The 21,111-nt window shown below is 38.3% G+C and overlaps 2 protein-coding genes across 4 annotated transcripts in view; one reads left to right on the top strand and one right to left on the bottom strand.

Annotated features, from left to right (window-relative positions):
- Nucleotides 1-21,111, bottom strand: part of CMSS1 (cms1 ribosomal small subunit homolog) — a 416,392-nt gene that overhangs the window by 194,288 nt on the left and 200,993 nt on the right. The gene's annotated exons all lie outside the window — the stretch shown is intronic.
- Nucleotides 1-21,111, top strand: part of FILIP1L (filamin A interacting protein 1 like) — a 348,713-nt gene that overhangs the window by 134,021 nt on the left and 193,581 nt on the right. For 2 of the 3 annotated variants that reach the window (XM_043994135.1, XM_043994138.1), the window contains exon 2: nucleotides 15,673-15,795. The exons of the other annotated variant lie outside the window; for it this stretch is intronic. The gene's annotated coding sequence lies outside the window, so the exon portion shown is untranslated. The remainder of the gene's footprint in view (nucleotides 1-15,672; nucleotides 15,796-21,111) is intronic. 3 annotated transcript variants of the gene reach the window in all.

Genomic DNA, 21,111 nt, shown 5'->3' with positions numbered 1-21,111 from the left:
GTAGCAATGAACAGATTTGCTAAGCTCCAAGAGCCCAGTGCTAATTCTGAGTTTTGAATCATAATAAAACGATTATATCTTTCTAATTCTCATCAAATGATATCATCTCCTACCATCCTAAGAAAATCAAAGTCCCTCAGGGGATTCTCCTTCACTGTTCTGCTTCCCTACTCCAAAAATCCCATGATCTCCACTCATCCTTCTCTGTCCTTTCAGTCTCAGAAGGGTCTTTTTCTCTTGGCCAGGGCTAACTCCTCCACTTGTGCTCTAATGTCCTCCTCTGCCTCCAATTTGTCTAAGAGGAAAATAGCTTTATTTAGTCTGAAGAAAGCTGAATGGGGAATTCAAGCTTATGAAGGGAGTGTTGGTGAACAGATTTTCTTATTTCTGCTAAGGGCTTATTGCAAATGAGGTCTTCATTGGTTTCTTTCCTTTAGTAAATTGCAATGTAAGGGGCTACAATTCTAGCTATACTATCTAAAATCTAATGAGTAGTCGCCAATAAATTATAAACTTTAGCAAGAGTATTTAAGTTTTTAAGTATTTATTAAAGAGCATTAGGATCAGAGAGAAAGGTAAAAATCTAACTATTTCTAAGAGGTCCCATCATCTGACCCACCATGGCGAGGTCAGGAACAAAAAGGATCCAACGCCCCCTGGGAAGCTGGGAACATTTCCCCATCTCCCCCCCCCACACACACACACACAGCTCCAAGCTAATTGGCTGGCAGCTTTGATAGACAGCACTCACGAGCAAACATCACTTCCTGACACCAAGGACCTGACCTCATGGCTTGCCCTCAGACACCTTCTCCTCATGGTGGAGCTTTCCTACAGTAACTCTCCAGCAGTCATTCCAATCATTACAGTAACTAGATTAGGTGTCAGTCAGTCTTCCCCTGGCCTATATAAAATCCTATACCTTTGAAACTGCTACTAATTGTAGCTGCTGTCTTTTCCTGTGGTTCCTTTCATGACCAATTTAAATTAAAAAAAAAAAATTCTGCCTTCATTTCTCCAGTGTCCACTCATTTTCTCATCTTACTTATTTTTAAATTCAATTTTATTTTGAGTTCCAAATTCTCTCCCTTCTTCCCCCCTGTCCATTGAGAAGGCAACAAAAACAAACCCAATTACAAACAGCTATAGTCACACCAAACAAATCTCTGCGTTAACCATGTGGGGGGGGGGGGAGGAAGAGAGGAAGAGAGGAGAGAGAGAAAAAGAGAAAAGAAAATATGCTTCAGTTTGCACTCCAAGTTCTTCACACTCTCTCTGGCAGTGGATGCATGTTTCATCATGAGTGCTCTGATTACTAGGTCTTTCAAAGTTGATGATTTTTAAAAAATATTGTTGTTACTGTATAAATTGTTCTCCTGGTTCTGCTCACTTCACTTTGCATCAAGTTCATACAAGTGTTCTCACATTATTCTGAAACCATCCCATTCCATCAATTCTTACAGAATAATAGTATTCTACCACATTCACATACCATCACTTGGTTCAGCCATTCCTAAGATGGGCATCCTCTCAGCCTCCACATCTTTGTTACCACAAAAGAGGTGCTATAAATATTTTTGTATGTATGGCTTCTTTTCATTTTATTTCTTTAGACCTAGTAGAAGTAAAAGGGTATGCACAATTTTAAAGCTTTTTTTTTAACCCAATCATTTTTGAAGCCTTCACAATCTAAAGCCTCTACTAGTCTACAAAGCTATTTTCTTGATAAACATAAATTGCCTCTCTTTTTTGGGGAGAGTGTGGGGGTGGGAGAGAAAGGTAATCAGGGTTAAGTGACTTGCCCCAAGCCACACAGCTACTAAGTCTGTTCTATCTACTGCACCACCTGGCTGCCCCATAATTACCTCTTAATTAAAAAATTCTTATTCAATTTGGTTCTCCTTAATTTTTCTAACTAACCCATGTTACTTGGAGAACTATGTCCCTTGGCTTCCATAACACTGCTCCTCACTGATGCTTCTGTAACTCTTTGCTCCTTGTCTCTGCTTCCCTTCCCCTCACCTTTTAAATATGGGTGCCCGAGGTTCTTTTATCAGCTTTCTCACTGATCTCATCTATCCCTATAGGTTCATTTATAAGATCTATAAAGATAACTTACATATCTTGAACTCTAACACTAACCTCTGTCCTAAGGTCCTGTTCTACCTTTTCAATGGCCTCCTATTCCATTCTAGATGTATCTGAAACCAAAGTCATTAACTTTCCTCCCAAAGCAGCTGTTCCTCCTGCCATTCTCTTTTCTGTTCTTTTCTGTTATGGCATGACTATCCTCCCAGAATCGAAACTTCTGTCATTTTTTACTGTTCCCCTTTCTGCTGTCCTACCTCTCCCCCCAAATTCAGTGATGCCGAATCTTGTAGACCATTTCATGAAACGTCAGATGTACTCATTTCCACGGCCACTACACTAGTCCGTATAAATGCACATGTGGACTACTGCAATGTCCCATTTGGTTTCCTTGCCTCCAGTTTCTTTCCATTCAGTCCATGCTGTACATTGACACCAGATTAGTTTTCGTAACATGTTTTGATTACATAACTTCCCTGTCTAAGAATCTTGAAAGACTCAGATGAAGTCTAAGCTTTCTGCCATGTATCCTCAATCTGATTTTCTAATTTTTTCTTCCTCTACTCTCACATTCCAATCAAACAAGATTAAATGTCATTCCCAACACACTCCTTGCTCTTTCCCACCTCAGGATCTTGTATACTTGTTATTCCATTTGTACACAGAATATATCAAACCCCCCCCCCCACTCTTCTCCTTTATCACCACCTCACCCCCACCCCCTGAGCAATCACTCACCTATCATTTATTTGGTTTTCTGTTTTGTTTTGTTTTGTTTTTTGCAGGGCAATGGGGGTTAAGTGACTTGCCCAAGGTCACACAGCTAGGAAGTGTCAAGTGTCTGAGGTGGGACCTGAACTCAGGGACTCCTGATTCCAGGGCCATTGCTCTATCCACTGTGCCACCTAGCTGCCCCACCCACCTATCATTTAACAAAGAAAGTGAAATCCTTTAAGACATGGCTCAGCTGCCACCTCAGCCCTGAAGGCTTCCTTGATTACCCCTTCCAGAAAGCATATCTCTACCCTAAACTCCCTGAATTACATTGTTTCTAGAACAGGACCCCATTTCGTATTTCATATTGTAGTCTACTTGAGTACTAGTTTTATTTTTCTTAATAAAATATACCTTTCTTGTGATCAAAGGGCTGGGTCAAATCACTTTTGTATTTCCTAGAGTGCTTAGCATAAAATAGGCTACTTATAAATAAAAAATGTCTGTTTTATGAACTAGTGTCAATACCTATAAGTTTATAATAATGATAGTTTTGTAAACGCAACTTATAAATGCCTCGTTTACTCTTAGTTCTCTTTGAAAAGTAGAGATAAAAAGAGACTAAATTTTCTTTATTGAAAAGGTGAGAAAAACAAAGGCCAGAAAGGCTAAATGACTTATAAGACCACACCTTATATTCATATAATTTACAAAGCCTATCTACATGCCTAAGATCACTAGCTTCATATAGTCATCCCTTTTTGAAGGTGAGGAAACTGATATACAGACAAGCTAAGCAATTTCTCCAAGGTACAGGTAATTCAATTTTAGAAATGGAAAGGGACTTTAAGTTCATCTGGTTCAATAACTCATTTTAGCAGGATTGCAGAATCCAAGAATTTGGAAGAGATCTTGGAGGCAATAGAGTCTAGTCTCCTGGAACCCAATGCAGGAATCCCTTTAAAGTATGTCTTTCATTGAAAGGGGACACAAACTATAAGATCTCATTTTTTTTCTGGTATTCTAATCATTAAAGTTTTTTAACCCTCATTGTTAGCTAAAATTTCCTGTTCCTCTTTTTAATTTCAATTCAATAAGCAATTTTCAAGCACCAACTATATACCAGGCACAATACTAGACAAAAATGAAGAGGCGGCAGCTAGATGGCAAGTGGATAAAGCACCAGCCCTGGATTCAGGAGGACCTGAGTATAAATCTTGCCTCAGACACTTGACACTTATTAGCTGTGTGACCTTGGGCAAGTCATTTAACCCTCATTGCCCTGCAAAAATAAATGAATGAATGAATGAATAAATAAATAAATAAAAATGAGGATAGTTTCTGCCCTCAAGGAGCTTACAATCTACTGATGGGTGGGGCAACACTATGACACAGAGAAGGAACAAAGTATTCCAACAGGCAGAATAAGGGAAAGCATTAGAGGCATAAGGGACAGGCTGAGAAGAGGACAGAGGCAAGAGATGAAATGTCAGGTTTGGGGATCACAAATAGACCAATTTGGCTAGAACATTGTATAACACCAGCTTCAACAGGCTGTGCTATAGAGACTACAGATACTCTTACTGTATTTTTAAGAGTCGACAGTCTAGGGGCAGTTAGGTGGCGCAGTGGATAAAGCACCGGCCCTGGATTCAGGAGTACCTGAGTTCAAATCCAGCCTTAGACACTTGACACTTACCAGCTGTGTGACCCTGGGCAAGTCACTTAACCCCCCACAGTCCCACCAAAAAAAAAAAAAAAGAGTCAACAATCTTGACAACCTTACAGTGTAGCTGTCTTATGATTATTCAAAAGATGGCAAAGGAAAAGGGATTAGAGAATTTATTTTTAGAGAGAACTGAATTTAGTCTCTGTTTTGCAAAGAAACGATAAGAGAATTTTTGAGATGTTTTGATATCTTGAGAAAGCAGAAGAGTAGGACCATTTTCAGAATTGAGAAATTGGCAGATTTAGTAATGGTTAACGGTGATAGTGGATAGGATCACTCATAGCGAGTATATTGTTAATGTATTATGTAAGTAATAATTATTTGACTTTGTTTTATTATTAGGTTCCATTAATAAAATAGCATAGATACCCACTGTGATGCTTACTTAAGCTTAGGAGATATAGATTTTGATATGTATAAAGGTAGAAAGCGTTTATAGCAAAATAGCTTTCTTCAGTTTTTAAATTAATAAGCAAAGATAGAAGCTCAGGGCACACTGAGAATCATTAAAATTATAGTAACTAATAAGGAAATATCAAGGATAAGAATACAGAAAATGGTGGAAAAGACAATGTAGCATCAGTAGAATCCTAATAGCTTAAAAGAATTTAATGAACATAACCATCATATTTTCCCAAAGAACAAAAAATGAAAAAAAAATCATAGCAAATGATTTCAGAAAGCAATGGTATTTTGGCAACATACAAAGTGACCCAGCAATGACTGGGAAAAGAGGACAAGTTATCGCATCAGAAAAACAACCAAAAAGTCAGCACGTAGTGGGAGAATTTAAGAAATCTACAGAGTTCACCAAAGAGTTATCCAGGGCACATGAGCTAATGCAGACTAACTGGTGCCTTCTGCTTCTACTCTGTCATTATCTATCAGTAATAGACGGTTTAATACTAAAAATATATTATGTGGGTTTTCTTTTTAAAATCTTGGCTCTTGCTTACAGATGGAGAAGACAAAATATAAAATTTAATTCAGCTTGACAGGACTCCCTATATAATAAATGAGTTGCTACTAGTAAAATTATACTCAAAGAATGCATTTTTGGCTCCAAAAGAATCACATTCCACTCTTTTTTATCTGATTGTTTGTGATCTTACTCCAAAGAAACATTTCAATTGTTTTTTTTTTTAATTTTATTTTATCATAAGTGCAACAAAAAAATCAGCACATAGCAGGAGAATTCCAGAAATCTTCAGAGTTCACCATTGAACATTCAGTGAGAACTGGTTTGATTTTCATTTTGTGCTTTATAATGCATTAAAAAAGACTTCACTATACAATGTCAGCTACTGAATCATAGTAGTCAAGCTATTTTAAGGAATAAATAACATATGTAATTAAATCATCTGCATAATTTCATGTAGGATTATATCTGAGCTTCTGTTCACTATTCTCTTCCATATCTTTTTTAACCCATTGATCCAGTAGCATTTCTACTTCATGTGGCAAGCTACTACTCCTTGTGCATTTATTTCATCAAAGGTTACTTTATTTTCATTCTAGAATTTCATTTTAGTGCTTAGTACCATGATTTTTGGTTCTAAAAGAGGTGTATATAAACTTTTTAGATAGAGCGTTAGTTTGGGAGTCGAATTTTAGGTTTCCAAACAAGTCACCAGGAAGCAAAGCTTGTAAACATATATACCTATACATACATACACACACACACACACGTGTGTGTGTGTGTTTCTGCTTGTATATATCTCATTATCTCAGTCAATTCCATAGAAATATCTGAGCAAAAAGTTCCAGTGAAAATTTTCTGGAATGAGAGAAGGAAAGAATCTGTGAAATAATAGATATGAAAGTACTTTGAGCTGTTGCAAAGAAAGGCATTGTATACATGTGTGTGATTATTATATCATTATTCCTGAGGGAAAGAGCAGTGATTACACTCATTCTGTAGAGTGGGGGCAGCAGCATATCCAAGAACTGGTACTTCAAAGCCCTTCAGTCTCTACTCTTTGTGTGGAGTACTGTCTGCATCACTTTGATGTAAGAGACCAAAAACATGCTTCACGCAGCTGCGTCTAGCTGAAAGCCCACATTACATGGATTTATTTATTTTTTATTGTTGAATAAATGAGCATTTTATAGAGGCTGAACTGTTCTACTGTCATCATAGCTTTCTAAAGCACCCTAACTTTTAAGAATTAGGAAAGATCATGCTATAATTGCATTCTAATACGTGGCATACGTGAGTTCATGCAGACCAGTAGTAGTTGAGTCCTTTCATGTTTAAACATTCTAGTGATTTACAAGTGGTCAAAATTATGTGTATTTCTCCTATTTAAACTGGTATGTGGAAAGTGCGTAAGCAGGAATGGCACTCCATGATCTTATATAAGCAAGAAAAGACATGAGAGGAAGAAATGAAAACCATTCAATGATTCAATACAAATGACTAAATCTCTTTCCTGTGGTGTTCTTGCTAACACCATATATATCTTCATGGGACTCAGGTTCTTTTTCAGATAGACAACAGGTTGTTGCTGTTTAGTCGTTTCAGTTGTGTCTGACTCTGTGACACCCATTTGGGGTTTTCTTGGCAAAGATACTGGAGTGGTTTGCCATTTCCTTTTCCAGCTCATTTTACAGATGAAGAAACTGTGTGAAGTAACAGGGTAAATGACTTGCCCAGGGTCACACAGCTAGGAAGTGTCTGAGGTCAGATTTTAAGTCAGGGTGTTCCTCACTCCAGGTCTGGTGCTCTATCTACTGTACCACCTAGCAGCCCAAGACAACAGATAGAACATGGTAGTTACATGACACTTGAAAAAATATAGGCAATGAGTTGGTAGTGAACACTCAAGTAAGTGTGGTAGAGTCTGTTCTTTAAGAGGATCACAGAACCTGGTTCCTTCTTGAAATTTCTCTCCTTTAGTTGAGAGACCACCATCTTTTCAGGTATCCAGGTAGATAACATTGTAGTCAACTTTAATTCTTTCATCTCCCTTATCCTCATATTCAAATAGCTGTCAAGTTGTTCTACTTTTAAAATTTATATATATATATATATGGATGTATATCTATTATATTTATGTACACACATATTCATTTCTACTCCTATACTATGTTCTTTTCTCCTCTTTTCACTAAAAAAAGCCACCCTAATTCAGGCCCTGTTCACCTCTCATCTTGATCATGGCATCAACCTCCTAATTTCTGGGCTCCTTGTGTCTCCAAACTCCAATCAACCTCTGACACAACTGCATAAATAATTGTTTGAAGGACTGGGTCATTCCCTTCTGCCAAAAATTCCGGGGGCTCCTTATTTCCTGTGGGATAAAATACTCTCTTTCTCAGCTTGGCACTTAAGACCCTGTATAAGTTGGCTCCATGCTACCTTCCCAGGCTTATTTCACATGACTCTCTTAATGCACTCTACAGCCAGCCAGCCAGAGAACTAGATATTCTATAAAAGAGATTTTCCCCCTTCCTGTCTCTATACTTTTGCAAGATCCCCGCATCTAGAATAGACTCCATTTGAATTTTTTTTTTTTTTTTAGTGAGGCAATTGGGGTTAAGTGACTTGCCCAGGGTCACACAGCTAGTAAGTGTTAAGTGTCTGAGGCCGGATTTGAACTCAGGTACTCCTGACTCCAGGGCCGGTGCTCTATCCACTGCGCCATCTAGCTGCCCTCCATTTGAATTTTATCAATCAACCAAGCACGATTTATTAAGCACCTACTAGTTCCAGTTCTAAATGCTAAACTAGGCTATTCCTTTCGTAATCCTTATCTTCCTTTAAGGGACAGTTCAGAGATGACCTCCTCCCATCAAGCTTTTCCCTGATCTTCTGCCCCAAGCTGGTAGGGATTTTTTTTTCTTCCTTAGTTTTTCCTAGCTGACTCTGCCTAGTCCCTTTCTTGCCCCTTTTTACTCCCTACCTACACTTAGGTACCTAGGTGGTATAGTGGATAAAGCACTGGACCTTAAGTCAGGAAGACACGGGTTCAGATTTAACCTTAGACGCTTACTAGCTGTATATCCCTGGGCCAGTCACTTCATCTTTCTGCCTCAATTTCCTCACCTGGAAAATAGGGATAGTACCAGGAGTAACCTCACAGAGTTGTTGTGAGGATCAAATGAGATAACATTCATCGAGCAGCTAGGGGGTGCAGTGGGGAGAGTGATGGCACTGGAGTCAGGAAGTCATCTTTGTGAGTTCCAATCTGGTCCCTGGGCAAGTCACATAACCTGTCTGCCTCAGTTTCCTCATCTGTAAAATGAGCTGGAGAAGGAAGTGGCAGACCATTCTAGGATCCTTGCCAAGAAAACCCCAAAATAGGGCCCCAAAGAGTTGAACACGACTGAAAAAATGACTGACTGGCACATAGTAGGCACTTAATCTTTGCTTATTCCTTCCTCTTTTGCCCTGTGTTGTGTAGATGTTATTAGTCTGGAAAAAAAAATTAACTTCTCAAAGGCAGGAACAGTTTCATTTTTGTCTTTGTAGAAATGGCTGTTTATTGAGCTAAACTACATCGACTGCTGAGACAGTACTTAATACACTCCATTCAAATACAGAAGGCTATTTCCATTTCTTACATTCTTTGCCACCCACCTTCTATCTGCCAAACTCCTCTCTCAAATAAATAAGCTTAGAAACCTGTATTAGAATAAGATGCATGCTTACTGTCTTAGCACTAAGCATGAAGGACATCTGCAATCTGAGTTAAATGCCTAATTTAATAAACACTAAGGAATTTATGAGTTCATTTAAAACCAATCAAACATTATTTACTTGCTATGGCATTGTCCTCTGAGCTTAATCTTTTAGTAACAGTATTATATTAAGGAGTTTTTTGATAAGGACCAAGGTAAGAAAATACTGGATAAGCCTATCAATATGATTGCACTAATATTATTGTACTTCTGGCAAACTACTAAGGAATTCTTCTATTAAAAAAAATGAAAAATCTGTTTTTTCAAAATCTTCCTATTTTAAGGTGAAGATTTCGGGGGTGGGGTGGGGCAATGAGGGTTAAGTGACTTGCTCAGGGTCACACAGCTAGTAAGTGTCAAGTGTCTGAGGTAGGATTTGAACTCAGGTCCTCCTGAATCCAGGGCCAGTGCCACCTAGCTGCCCCCCAAATCTTCCTATTTTAATAAACTTTATTAGCAACTTCTAACTTTTGGAACTACGTCTTCCTGAATGAAGACATAGGGCTAATAAAGAAGTCAAAGTGTCTATACCCTGTGATCTGGATAGTCTATTACTGATGTAAAGAAAGGTTCCCTTTGCACCAAAATATTTGGGTTTTTTGTATATATATATATATAAGAATTGGAAGCAAAGTAGATGTCAATCATTTGGAGAAGGGCTAAACGAATTGTGATAAGTAGGTGTCATGGAATATTATCATGCTTGAAGAAATGATACATATGATTAATACAGAGAAACATGGAAATACTTATGTGTGCTATCGTAAAGTGAAGTAAGCAAAGGCAAAAAACAAATATATAAAATGGTCTACAACAATGTAAATGGAAAGAAGGAGCAATCATCACCACACAGTGAAAAAATATCCTACTAAATTACAAAGAACAAGCCTGGTCCCAAAGAACAGATATGATAAGACACCTTTCCCACTCCTTTGATAATGACAATCTTCTCTTAGATTTTTTTCTCTTTTCTTTCTTTCTTGGGCAGCTAGGTGGTGCAGTGGATAAAACACCAGCCCTGGATTCAGGAGGATCTGAGTTCAAATCTGGACTCTTGACAGGTACTAGCTGTGTGATCCCTGGGCAAGTCACTTAACCCTCATTGCCCTGAAAAAAAAAAAACTACTCTTTCTTTCTTTTCTTCCTTCTTTTTAGGGGCAATCAGGGTTAAGTAACTTGCCCAGGGTCACACAGCTATTAAGTGTCAAGTGTCTGAGACCGAATTTGAACTCAGGTCCTCCTGAATCCAGGGCCGGTACTTTATCCACTGTGCCACCTAGCTGCCCTCTGTTAGGTCTTTTTCAGTCTTAACTTCTATGACTAAGGAAAAATGGGTGGTATACTAACATCTAACAAACACTTGACCCATTTAAAAAATGTAGACTTCTTTATTGTTTTCCTGACAAGCAAGAGCTGTTGACTTACTAGGACCAGGACACAGATGTTGAATTATTTTTCCCATTACTGTTGACATATTTATGTTGGATTATTTATATCTTTTCAGTTGATGCCCATTTTGACTCTATGACATACATGTATCTTCCTTCCTCCCTCCCTCCATTCCTTCCCCTCCCTCTTTAGACAACCTGATCCTAGGTCTCTTACTGGTGGGCTAATCATATTAAGGCTTACTTAGTGAGGACATCCTATTGACTTAGCCCAGAAGTGTCAAACACATGGCCCACAACACTGCCAGGTGCAGCCTGAATCAAAATAAAATTTAAATGGGAAATATTTAACAAAATAATTAAAAATACAATAAAAGTCAACATGAGACCTACAGTATAGTTTAGTGGCCCCCATTCTTATTTGAGTTGATGGCCCTGTGCCTTACTTCTCTGCAGCTCAGGCCTCCTAAACTCAAGATATCTGGCAGCCCCAGCCTCTGGGGTAGCTGGGATTACAAATGTTCACCACCATGCTTGGCCTCCTGTATTTTCAAACTAGCTGGCCAGGCACAGTCTTCAACCATGGGATAAAGAAAAGGAAACTGTGATGGAGGAATCTAATCTCCACAGCCTTTACCTCATTAGCCTGTTGTTCTAACTAGATGACTTTTTTTATTGTTCTTCTGAAAGCTAAATTTCTCTGGAATCACAAATGATAATACTCTTACTTTTAGTCCTAACACTCTCAAGCTCTCCTGTCTCTCTCTGTCTCTAGAGTTCAAATTTTGTAAACATATATTGCCAAGTGTGTTATACAGTTCAAGATTTGTATGCTGATATCAGTTTTTCTTTGTTAAAATGTATTTCACGGAAAAGCCAAATGTAGCTTCATCACTACATGGATTCCAAAGAAAATCTCAAACACCTCCAGTTGAGGAAGAAGTAAAGAGAAAGGAAGGAAGGAAGGAAGGAAGGAAGGAAGGAAGGAAGGAAGGAAGGAAGGAAGGAAGGAAGGAAGGAAGGAAGGAAGGAAGGAAGGAAGGAAGGAAGGAAGAAAGAAAGAGAAGGAACAGAAATCCTGTTGTAATGGTATTGTTAAAATAACTAATTTTCCATAAATCATATATTCCCAGTTTGTGAGAGATGAGATAAAATTGACTTTTAGTTTCTCTGTAGTGAATTAATGAGGAAAAAGAAGTGCTTTTAATCCAATAGGAGAATATTTTTACCTTCTTGCACCTGGTTTTCTACTTCCAGCTGTCTGGATATTGGCCATTTTCCAGCTCATTAGCAAAATGGCAAAGGATGCAGGAACAGGAAAAATAAATGCCATGTTCAATTGGCTGTGGGTGCCTCAGTTGTTTAGTTTATGAGGAAGCCAAAGTCATGTGGTGAATAGTCAGTAATTCCCTGCTCAGCTGTAGACGAAATGGGCAAGATTAGGAAAACTATAAAACAGTCAATCGTCTACTGAGTATTAAATAAAATAAAAAGTTGTTGCTAATTCTTGGAAAGTAAGTTGCTGATTTTTGTTGTTGTTTTCTTTTAATTCTCATGGGAGTTACAATGGTGGCCTGTTGTATGGTATGTCCATTTCTTAGGTGTCATTTCATCACTTATACTTAAGAATTTCCATTTGTTTTTATTTATTTAGGGTATGTGTATGGGAGACAGAGAGGAGAAATATATTTTCTTCTACATACAAGATGTGGTATACAGGCAAATGTTTAACAACATTTTCTCTGGGAATAAGTACTCATGACACATTTTTGTGTTAAATCTGATTTTTTTTCCATCTTTTTCTCAGTCTAGACAATCTACAAAACAATAAATTTAACCCTGACTTATAGCATTTACTAATTTCTGAGATATAAATGAAAATGAAAAGTTAACAACTGGTTAAATAGATTTGAGCTGGTTTCAGTACACACCTGCCTATAGGCCACAGAGATAAACTCTTAAAATGAAGAATCCATTCCAATTAATTTAGCATTTGGGTAGTGTTTATTAATAGAGACCCTTCCCCAACCTTTCTTAATTCTAGTGCCTCCCTCCTTAATTATTTCTTATTTATCCTGCAATCACTTGCTTTATATCTATTTAAAAATTTTTTTTCGGGGGGGGGGGGGGCGCAGGGCAATGAAGTTTAAGTGACTTGCCCAGGGTCACACAGCCAGTAAGTGTCAAGTGCCTGAGACTGGATTTGAACTCAGGTTCTCCTGAATCCAGGGCCAGTGCTATATCCACTGCACCACCCAGCTGCCCCTGTATCTATTTATTTGCATGTTGTTTTCCTCATTAGATTGTAAGCTCCTTGAGGGAAGGGACTATTTTTTTGCTGCTTTTTGTATCCTCAGCTTAACATAGTGCATGGCACATAATAGGGACTTAATAAATGTTTATTGACGGAACAAAATCACAAAAGATAATATGTATGTATATATGTAAATGTATATAAAATAGTATAACAGGAGAGAAGTATATTTTCAAGGGATCCTTTTATACTTTTTTCAATAACTATGCTAGAGACTCTGAGGTGCTAAGAAATAAGAAAGCAAAGAGACAATCAGATTGCATTAATTTAGGGTGGAGATGATTCTCTCTCTCATAAATATCATAGCATCACTCAATCAGAAAGCATTTATTAAGCCCCTACTATTTGCCAGGCACTGTGCTAAGCATAATTAACCAATGAACCACAGCATAAGAAGAAGGAAGAAGTACCATGTATCTATGTGAGAAGTATAAGTGAGGTGGCTCACAAGCATGTTTCTACGGTACCAATAATGAACATTCTAATAGATGGGAAGGTCATGACTAACCGAGGAAGAAAAATCATCTAGGGGATTATGAGTACAAAAGTACGAAGACATCACTCTCAAGGACACAGCAGGAAGGTCTTTTGAAAAGCAAGAGAGGGGGGGCGGCTAGGTGGGGCAGTGGATAAAGCACCGGCCCTGGATTCAGGAGTTCCTGAGTTCAAATCCAGCCTCAGGCACTTGATACTTACTGGCTGTGTGACCCTGGGCAAGTCACTTAACCCCCATTGCCCCACCAAAAAAAAAAAAAAAAGCAAGAGAAAGTATCACCAGCTAATAATGCCAAAAGTCACTTTCCTTTATTCACCGCAGTAGACAGTTCTCAGTTCACTATGTCTGAGTTAACAGTTAAATCTTTTCATTTCTTCCCTCTAAGGGATGCTCCACTTCCTCCTTATGCCACCCAGGCTCCCTCCATTTTATGGAGCCTAGGTCAGTATTCTTATTTTACTGTTATACCACCATTATTTAGGTGGCGCAGTGAGTAGGGTGCCAGGCTTGAAGTCAGAAAGACTCTTGGTTGGAAAAAAGTCCTGATACTGTTTGCCTTACTGATTGATTCAACAAATATAGAGAATGAACACAGTTTTATAAAGAAAGAGAAACATTTCATTCAACATCTTTCTATCTTCTGTTTAATGATAAAGCTAATTCTACAGAATCAAAGTATGAATGAAGAACCCTGTATTTAATGCATAGAAAATGGATTCAATTTATGACTCATCTGTCAAAATAAGTAACAGATGTTTTGAGAGGATATGATTTTTCTAATGATATTTTTGTACATTTCATTTTTTTTGCCATCTAATCCTAAGTAATACAAATCTTATTTTTTTTAAAACCCAGAGATGTGATATTTCAGTGTTTCTATGAAAAGCACACTTTTCTAGGAAATCACCCCTTTTGATTCTTTTATTTCTCCCTAAAGTCTAAAACATATCACTATGAAACTAATGTAAGAATGAAGTCATCTAAAAAAAAAAAGAATGAAGTCATCTGTAATTGTAGAGGCAACATGTGACAACTGCTGGAGGGGACTTAGAAGTAGTATGAATCTCCAGCCTTTTAACTCTATGAAGCTTTGCAAAAATAAGCCTAACAGGCACTTGAATAAAACAATATCCATCTTGTATCCAATGACATTACCTCCCCCCTCCTTTCTTTTTGCGGGGCAATGAGGGTTAAGTGACTTTCCCAGAGTCACACAGCTAGTAAGGGTCAAGTGTCTGAGGCCCCAATTGAACTCAGGTCCTCCTGAATCCAGGACCAGTGCTTTATCCAGTGCACCACTTAACTGCCCCAACATTACTTTTTTTGAAGCTGTCACCTAATCAAAGGGAAACAAGTCAATAGTAAAATTCTCAGTCATCTTATTTAGAATGATTGCTTACATATCTAACAAGATAGAATTTTATATTTTCACTATTAGAAAAAAAAATTAAAGCTATTATGACTATGGAAATGTTCCACTGGAAAGTCATTGGACCACCTCCCTAATCTGTACAAAATAATTACAGCTTCTGTACCTCTGGATTGCAGAGTGGCAGCACTAAGAGGGATGACGTCTTAGGTTGATTTAGAAGAGAAAGCAAGTCTTACTGCTTACAATGATTACTATAGCAATCATTTGTTTGGGTGTTTCTTTTGAGGCTCTCAAGAATGTTAGATTCACATTAACTTATTAAACCTCACACTGAATTCCAAAATGCAAATTTTACTCTCATTCTATAAAGTGGGAAATAGAAGAATGGAAAGGACACAGGCACCCTCTTTTCCAACATTTTACCTACTAGAATAATCATTCTCAAAGTATAATCCAGGGACCATCAGTAGTCTAAAATGAGTCTGATTGTTGGTCTGTCTGCTTTCTCCTCATAGTATTACTCTTTTTCTTAGTAGACAATATGTATTTGTTTTTAACGTGGATTAATAATTTGCTTAGCATATTTAGTAAAAACTAGGTATCATGGGGCAGCTAGGTGGTGCAGTGGATAAAGCACTGGTCTTGGATTCAGGAGGACCTGAGTTCAAATCCAACCTCAGACACTTGACAGTTACTAGCTGTGTGACCCTGGGCAAGTCACTTAACCCTCATTGCCCTGCAAAAAACCAAACCAAACCAAACCAAAACAAAACAAACAAACAAAAAAACTAGGTATCACCTCAATGATGAGTTCTTTTCTAGCTCTTTGTGTCTGATTCCATGACCTATGTTTTAGCCCCATTCTTTTCTTGTATTTTTTTTTTTAAGCTACAGACAAGGAGTCAGTGGAGTGGTGGGCTGAGACAGCTTTTACCCTTCCGAAGACAGGAAAACATTTGAGAACTACTGCATTAGACCTACATCTTCATTTTTTCCTGGGTCAACTTCACAGTAAGGGAAATTTTTATCTTCCAATACAGAAAAGTTTGATGCTAACTGATTTTTTTAAATGAGAGGTAAGATGATCTAACAGAAAGAACAGTGGACTCAAGAGATCTGGGTTCAGGTCTTATGTCCAACATTTATTAGATCTGTGGCTATGGACAACTAACCTCTTAGCTGTAGTGTTTTCATCAGTAAGATGAGAATGATATCTACTGATACAGGATTATTGTGAAGAACAAACGAAGGGGGTGGTGGTAGAGGCAACAAACATTTATCAAGTGCCTACTTTGTGCCAGGCACTTGTGCTAAGTGCTTTATAAATATTATTTGAATTGATCCTCACGACCACTCTGGGAAGTAGATGCTATATAATTATATCCATTTTCCTCAGTCGAGAAAACTGAAGCAGAAAAAGTAAAGTGACTTGCCCTGGGTCATACAGCTAGTAAGTGTCTGAGGCTGAATTTGAACTCAAATCTTCCTGACTTCAGACAAAGTGCTCTACCTACTTTACCACGTTGGTATCTCTAATGAGATCATATACATACTTTGTCTATAACGCATTATATAAATGTCAGCTATTATCGTTCTGCACTATATCTCTGCATTAAATGATTGAACAGCAAACTGAGATAATGGGGTCACAGGAAGAAACATCTACAGCAGAAAATTCTCTCTTACGGGAGCTAAACAGAAGAGGCAGGAAGATGAGGATCAGAATTGTAATACATTAAATGTTGTTTGCTTGAGACTTATTTTATCTAATTACCCTCCACAGCAAGGGTCTTGCAGATGGTCTGTCTGAAATACAGTGTAATATCATTCAATGCAATTGGATGGTATGGAATCATATAGGAGTTTAATGGAGCTGGGATTTCTTTCCCAATTTGCCCTCTTAATTTTTTGAGTTTGTACTGAGTGATAACCTAGCAAGTCAACAAGATAGGCAATCAGTAGAATTGAAACCATTTTGAAAAACCCCATTTTGCGAAATGAGATTAAAAACTGAAGGTTCAAATCAAAAGAAATTATCCTGAACTTCAAAGCATGTGTTGTATATATTGCCATCCAAATTTGCTACGATGTAACAAATTCTTCAATGATAAATTAGCCTCCCCATATTAAACAATGAAAACATTCTTGTTACTTTAAAAGCAAATGAGGGGGTTAAGTTTAACTTTCAAATTAAAAGAAGATCAAAACTGAACAGAACATCCTGGTTGATCTTTGAAATGATAGTTAAGAGAAACACTGAGAGAGCTTTCTCTGTTTGCTGCTTAACAGGAATCTGAAACAGTGTCAGAATAATTTAGGAAGATTTTTACTTTAAATAAACTATGAGGAATAAAGGGACATTGGAGGAATATATCACAGAAGTCCTTCAGTTCCTTTCATTAGTCTTTTTAAAAAACATAACTTCTATCACAAAAGGTTATTTTTAACATTAAAGGAAAGATGTACACACACACACACACACACACACACACACACACACACACGGCAGTTTTCTAACAGAAAAAGAGGTTTCAAGTTCCCTAATATGCAGGATACAAGAGTTTGTACCAGGAGTTCTTAACCTGAGGTCTGTGAACTTGTTTTTTAAAAACTTTATTCTGGGAGCAGCTAGGTGGCGCAGTGGATAGAGCTCCGGCCCTGGATTCAGGAGGACCTGAGTTCAAATCCAGCCTCAGACACTTAACAATTACTAGCTGTGTAACCCTAGGCAAGTCACTTAACTCCAACAACTTTATTCTGAGGAGTCTGTAGGCTTCAGAAAACTGCCAAAGGGATCCATGATGCAATCACTCAGTCAACATTTATTAAGTGCCTGCCATGTGCCAGGCACTGTGCTAAGTGATGGGGATACAAAAACACAGACCCTGTCCTCAAGGAGAATGGTGGAAACAGCATGCAAACAAATATATACAGAACAAACGACACATAGGATAAATAGGAAATAACAGAGGGAAGGCACTAGAATTAAGAGGGGTTGGGGGCAGCTAGATGGCACAGTGGATAAAGCCCCAGCCCTGGATTCAGGAGGACCTGAGTTCAAATTCAGTCTCAGACACGACACCCTGGGCAAGTCACTTAGCCTTCATTGTCCTGCAAAAAAACCAAACAAAACCAAAAAGAGGGGTTGAAGAAGGCTTTCTATAGAGGGTTAAGAACCCCTGTTTGAATGTGGACACATTTATCATACTTCATATTAGAAGGTGAAGAGCATTAACTTTTAATATTAAGCAGATTTTTCCCCCAGCTGGTCAATCACTAATTGCATGTGAAATTAGCCCTTTTGGAAAGAAGGAATGAATTTTTTCAGATTCCTATTTGTGCACTGTTAATAAGTTTAGTCCACTGCTGCAACTTTTTACTGGATAAAACTTGTTACTTAAATTTTTTGTTTTGTTTTGGGAGGCAATTGGGGTTAAATGACTTGCCCAGGGTAACAAAGCTAGTAAGTGTCAGAGGCTGGGTTTGAACCCATGTGCTCTAGATACTGTGTCAACTAGCTTCCCCTTGTTATTTAAATTTAAAATGTCAAAAATCAGCAAAAAGTGATGGATTGGGTTTCTATCATTTATAGTTCCAAATGAAAAAAACTATAGAACATGTTGTAAATGTAGATGTATTCATACATATTATATATTTGTGTATGTAAGCTAGAGTTTGCATCCATGTGTCTTTTTTTGGGGTATTTTTGTTTTGTTTTGTTTTGGCAGGCAACAACTAGTAAGTGTCAAGTATCTGAGGGTGCATTTGAACTCAGGTCCTCCTGAATTCAGGGCTGGTGCTTTCTTTATCCATTGGGCCACCTAGCTGAACCCCTCCCCCCCCCAATTCCATGTGTCTTAAGTTGGCTTTCCTTTCTACTTGTTCTAGATTTGCATTCCATGAATCTGCATTAGCATGTCATACTTTTGGCTTTGTTTTTTTATAGATGGAATCAAGAAAAGAAGTCACTGGGCCTGTTTTAAAAGGTTAACTTGGCAAATTTTATCAATGCATTCCACGCCTACAGTGACCTGAAAATTTATTTTAAGGTTGCTATTTTGAAAATGTCCACCAAGGTACTTACCCAAAATAAAAATGGGAGAAAGGAAAAAACATTCTAATTCATTTTCTTACCCTCTGCTTATATTTAAGTCCTACTTCTCACATAACTTAGCAGGTGAAAAAAAAAAGTAATTGGATTATAAAGCTTTACTTTGCCTTCAGTTGTTCAGATATAGGACCATGATCTAGTACAACTTCCACATTTTACAGGTGGGGAGGCTAAACCCCAAGGAAATAATACGATTGACTTAAGGTCATGCAGGTAATAAGTAGAGGCAGAATTGAACCCAGGTGCTCTGTCCTGGTCCACAGTCAAGGCTTTTCCCACTCTACCTTAATCACTGTTATCAGCTTCATCTTCCTTTGCATCTTAGTAGCCTCTGTCCACTTCCTCTGGGTAAACAACAATCTTGGCATAGAGACTACAACTTTTAATATATATATATATATATATATATATATATATATATTTTTTAATGAGGCAATTGGGGTTAAGTGACTTGCCCAGGGTCACACAGCTAGTAAGTGTTAAGTGTCTGAGGCCAGATTTGAACCCAGGTACTCCTGACTCCAGGGCCGGTGCTCTATCCACTGCGCCACCTAGCTGCCTCTACTATATATTTTTTATAAGACTGTCACAAAGAAAGTGCTTTGTATATCTTAAAGTGATAAATGTACTTATTTCACTGACTTTTTACCCCAAACCCCTACTGTTTTTTATCTTATTCTGGGAGTGGAAAAAAGGAAGCCATAGTGATTTTTGCCTCATCTCTCTAACTTCGAGCTATATAAACCTCTTGTTCTCAATACTAAGGGGCATTGGGGTCAAAAGAGGTTTTTGCCTAAATCATTCCTGGCTTGTAAAATGCCATTTTGTGAAAAGGACCTTTATTCTTTACATAAGATGTAAAAGATGAGAGAGAGAGAGAGAGAGAGAGAGAACGAACGCCAAAGAGAAATGCTCAAATGAGACTGATGTAAATGATACAATTTTTTTACTCCACATTCACTATAGTACAAATTAGTACCACCCAAGCCAATCTAAATGTAGGGGGGGAAATATCTGGGTTTCCTATGTTGTTCCCTGGCTTCATCCATATGTTAAATCTTTCCAAAACGAGGGTGGTGACATGGGTTCATTTCATAAGCATAGAAAGATCTCGCGACAGCCTGTGGAAACACGACCCACTATTTACACTGGAAAGAATGACTGGGTGCAGCTGTGCCCAGCAGCAGAAACAGAAAAGAAGACTGTGTCATTGCTGTGTTATGATTGTAATAACTAATGGGTAGGTATGGAATAGGTTACCCAGGTCTAAATCAGACCATGAGGGAGGTTTCCGATGCTGCTGTAGGACACCGGTCCCTCACGTTTTATGATATCACCAGAGTCCCTTGATGAATTTACAGTCTGGTAATCTCTCAACAGCATTCATTTTCCACATGCAAACCCCTGGAACCTAACAACTTTCTAATGCCTCAACCAAAAGGCCCAGCTGAAGGTGCTGCCCTGGGTTCACCACATGTTTACTTCCAAGTGAAATGTAGAGACATTGACCAAGGTCAGTTTTGCGTTCTGAGGTGACAGGATTGGAATATGAACCCAAGTCATCTGGCTCTAAGTCCAGAAAGCTCTTCCATTGTACCACCATCTATCTTGGGGCTAGCTATTTTTTTGAAGTGATAAGACATTTGCTACCCTTATCTGCAACCTTTCGGTTGGGAGGAAGAAGGGCTGGTCCAGATCATTGAGGAGTAGAAGGAAAGGAATGGATTCCAACCACCAAGATACAAGGAAGACGGCACCCCTGCCATGCTTCTATCCCTGTACCTTTATTGTTCTGTCATTTTTCGGTCACATCTGACTCTTCGTCACCCCATTGGGATTTTCTTGGCAAAGATACTGGAGTGGTTTGCCATTTCCTTCTCTAGCTCATGAGGAAACTCAGAAAAACAGGGTCAAATGATTTGCCTTGGGTCACACAGCCAGTAAGTTGTCAGAGGCTGGATTTGAACTCAGGCCTTCCTGACTCCAGGCGAGGCACTCTATCCAATTTGCCAAGGAGCTTCCCAACCAGGGAAGACTTATAGGAAACTTCTATAAAGTTAATGGAAATGGCAATATATGGTCAGCATTATTGAGCTAGAATTGACTATTTAATGACAAATGATCTTTGGAGTCCTGACTTAGAGATTTATGGATTGGGGGGGGGGGGTGCAAGTGGAATAGGGCCAACATATAAGAGCTTTAGCTGCTAGGAAAAC

The sequence above is a fragment of the Dromiciops gliroides genome, chromosome 3 (assembly GCF_019393635.1).
Source record: "Dromiciops gliroides isolate mDroGli1 chromosome 3, mDroGli1.pri, whole genome shotgun sequence".
In the NCBI taxonomy this organism is placed as follows: Eukaryota; Metazoa; Chordata; class Mammalia; order Microbiotheria; family Microbiotheriidae; genus Dromiciops; species Dromiciops gliroides.
This window is presented reverse-complemented; position numbering and strand designations above follow the sequence as displayed.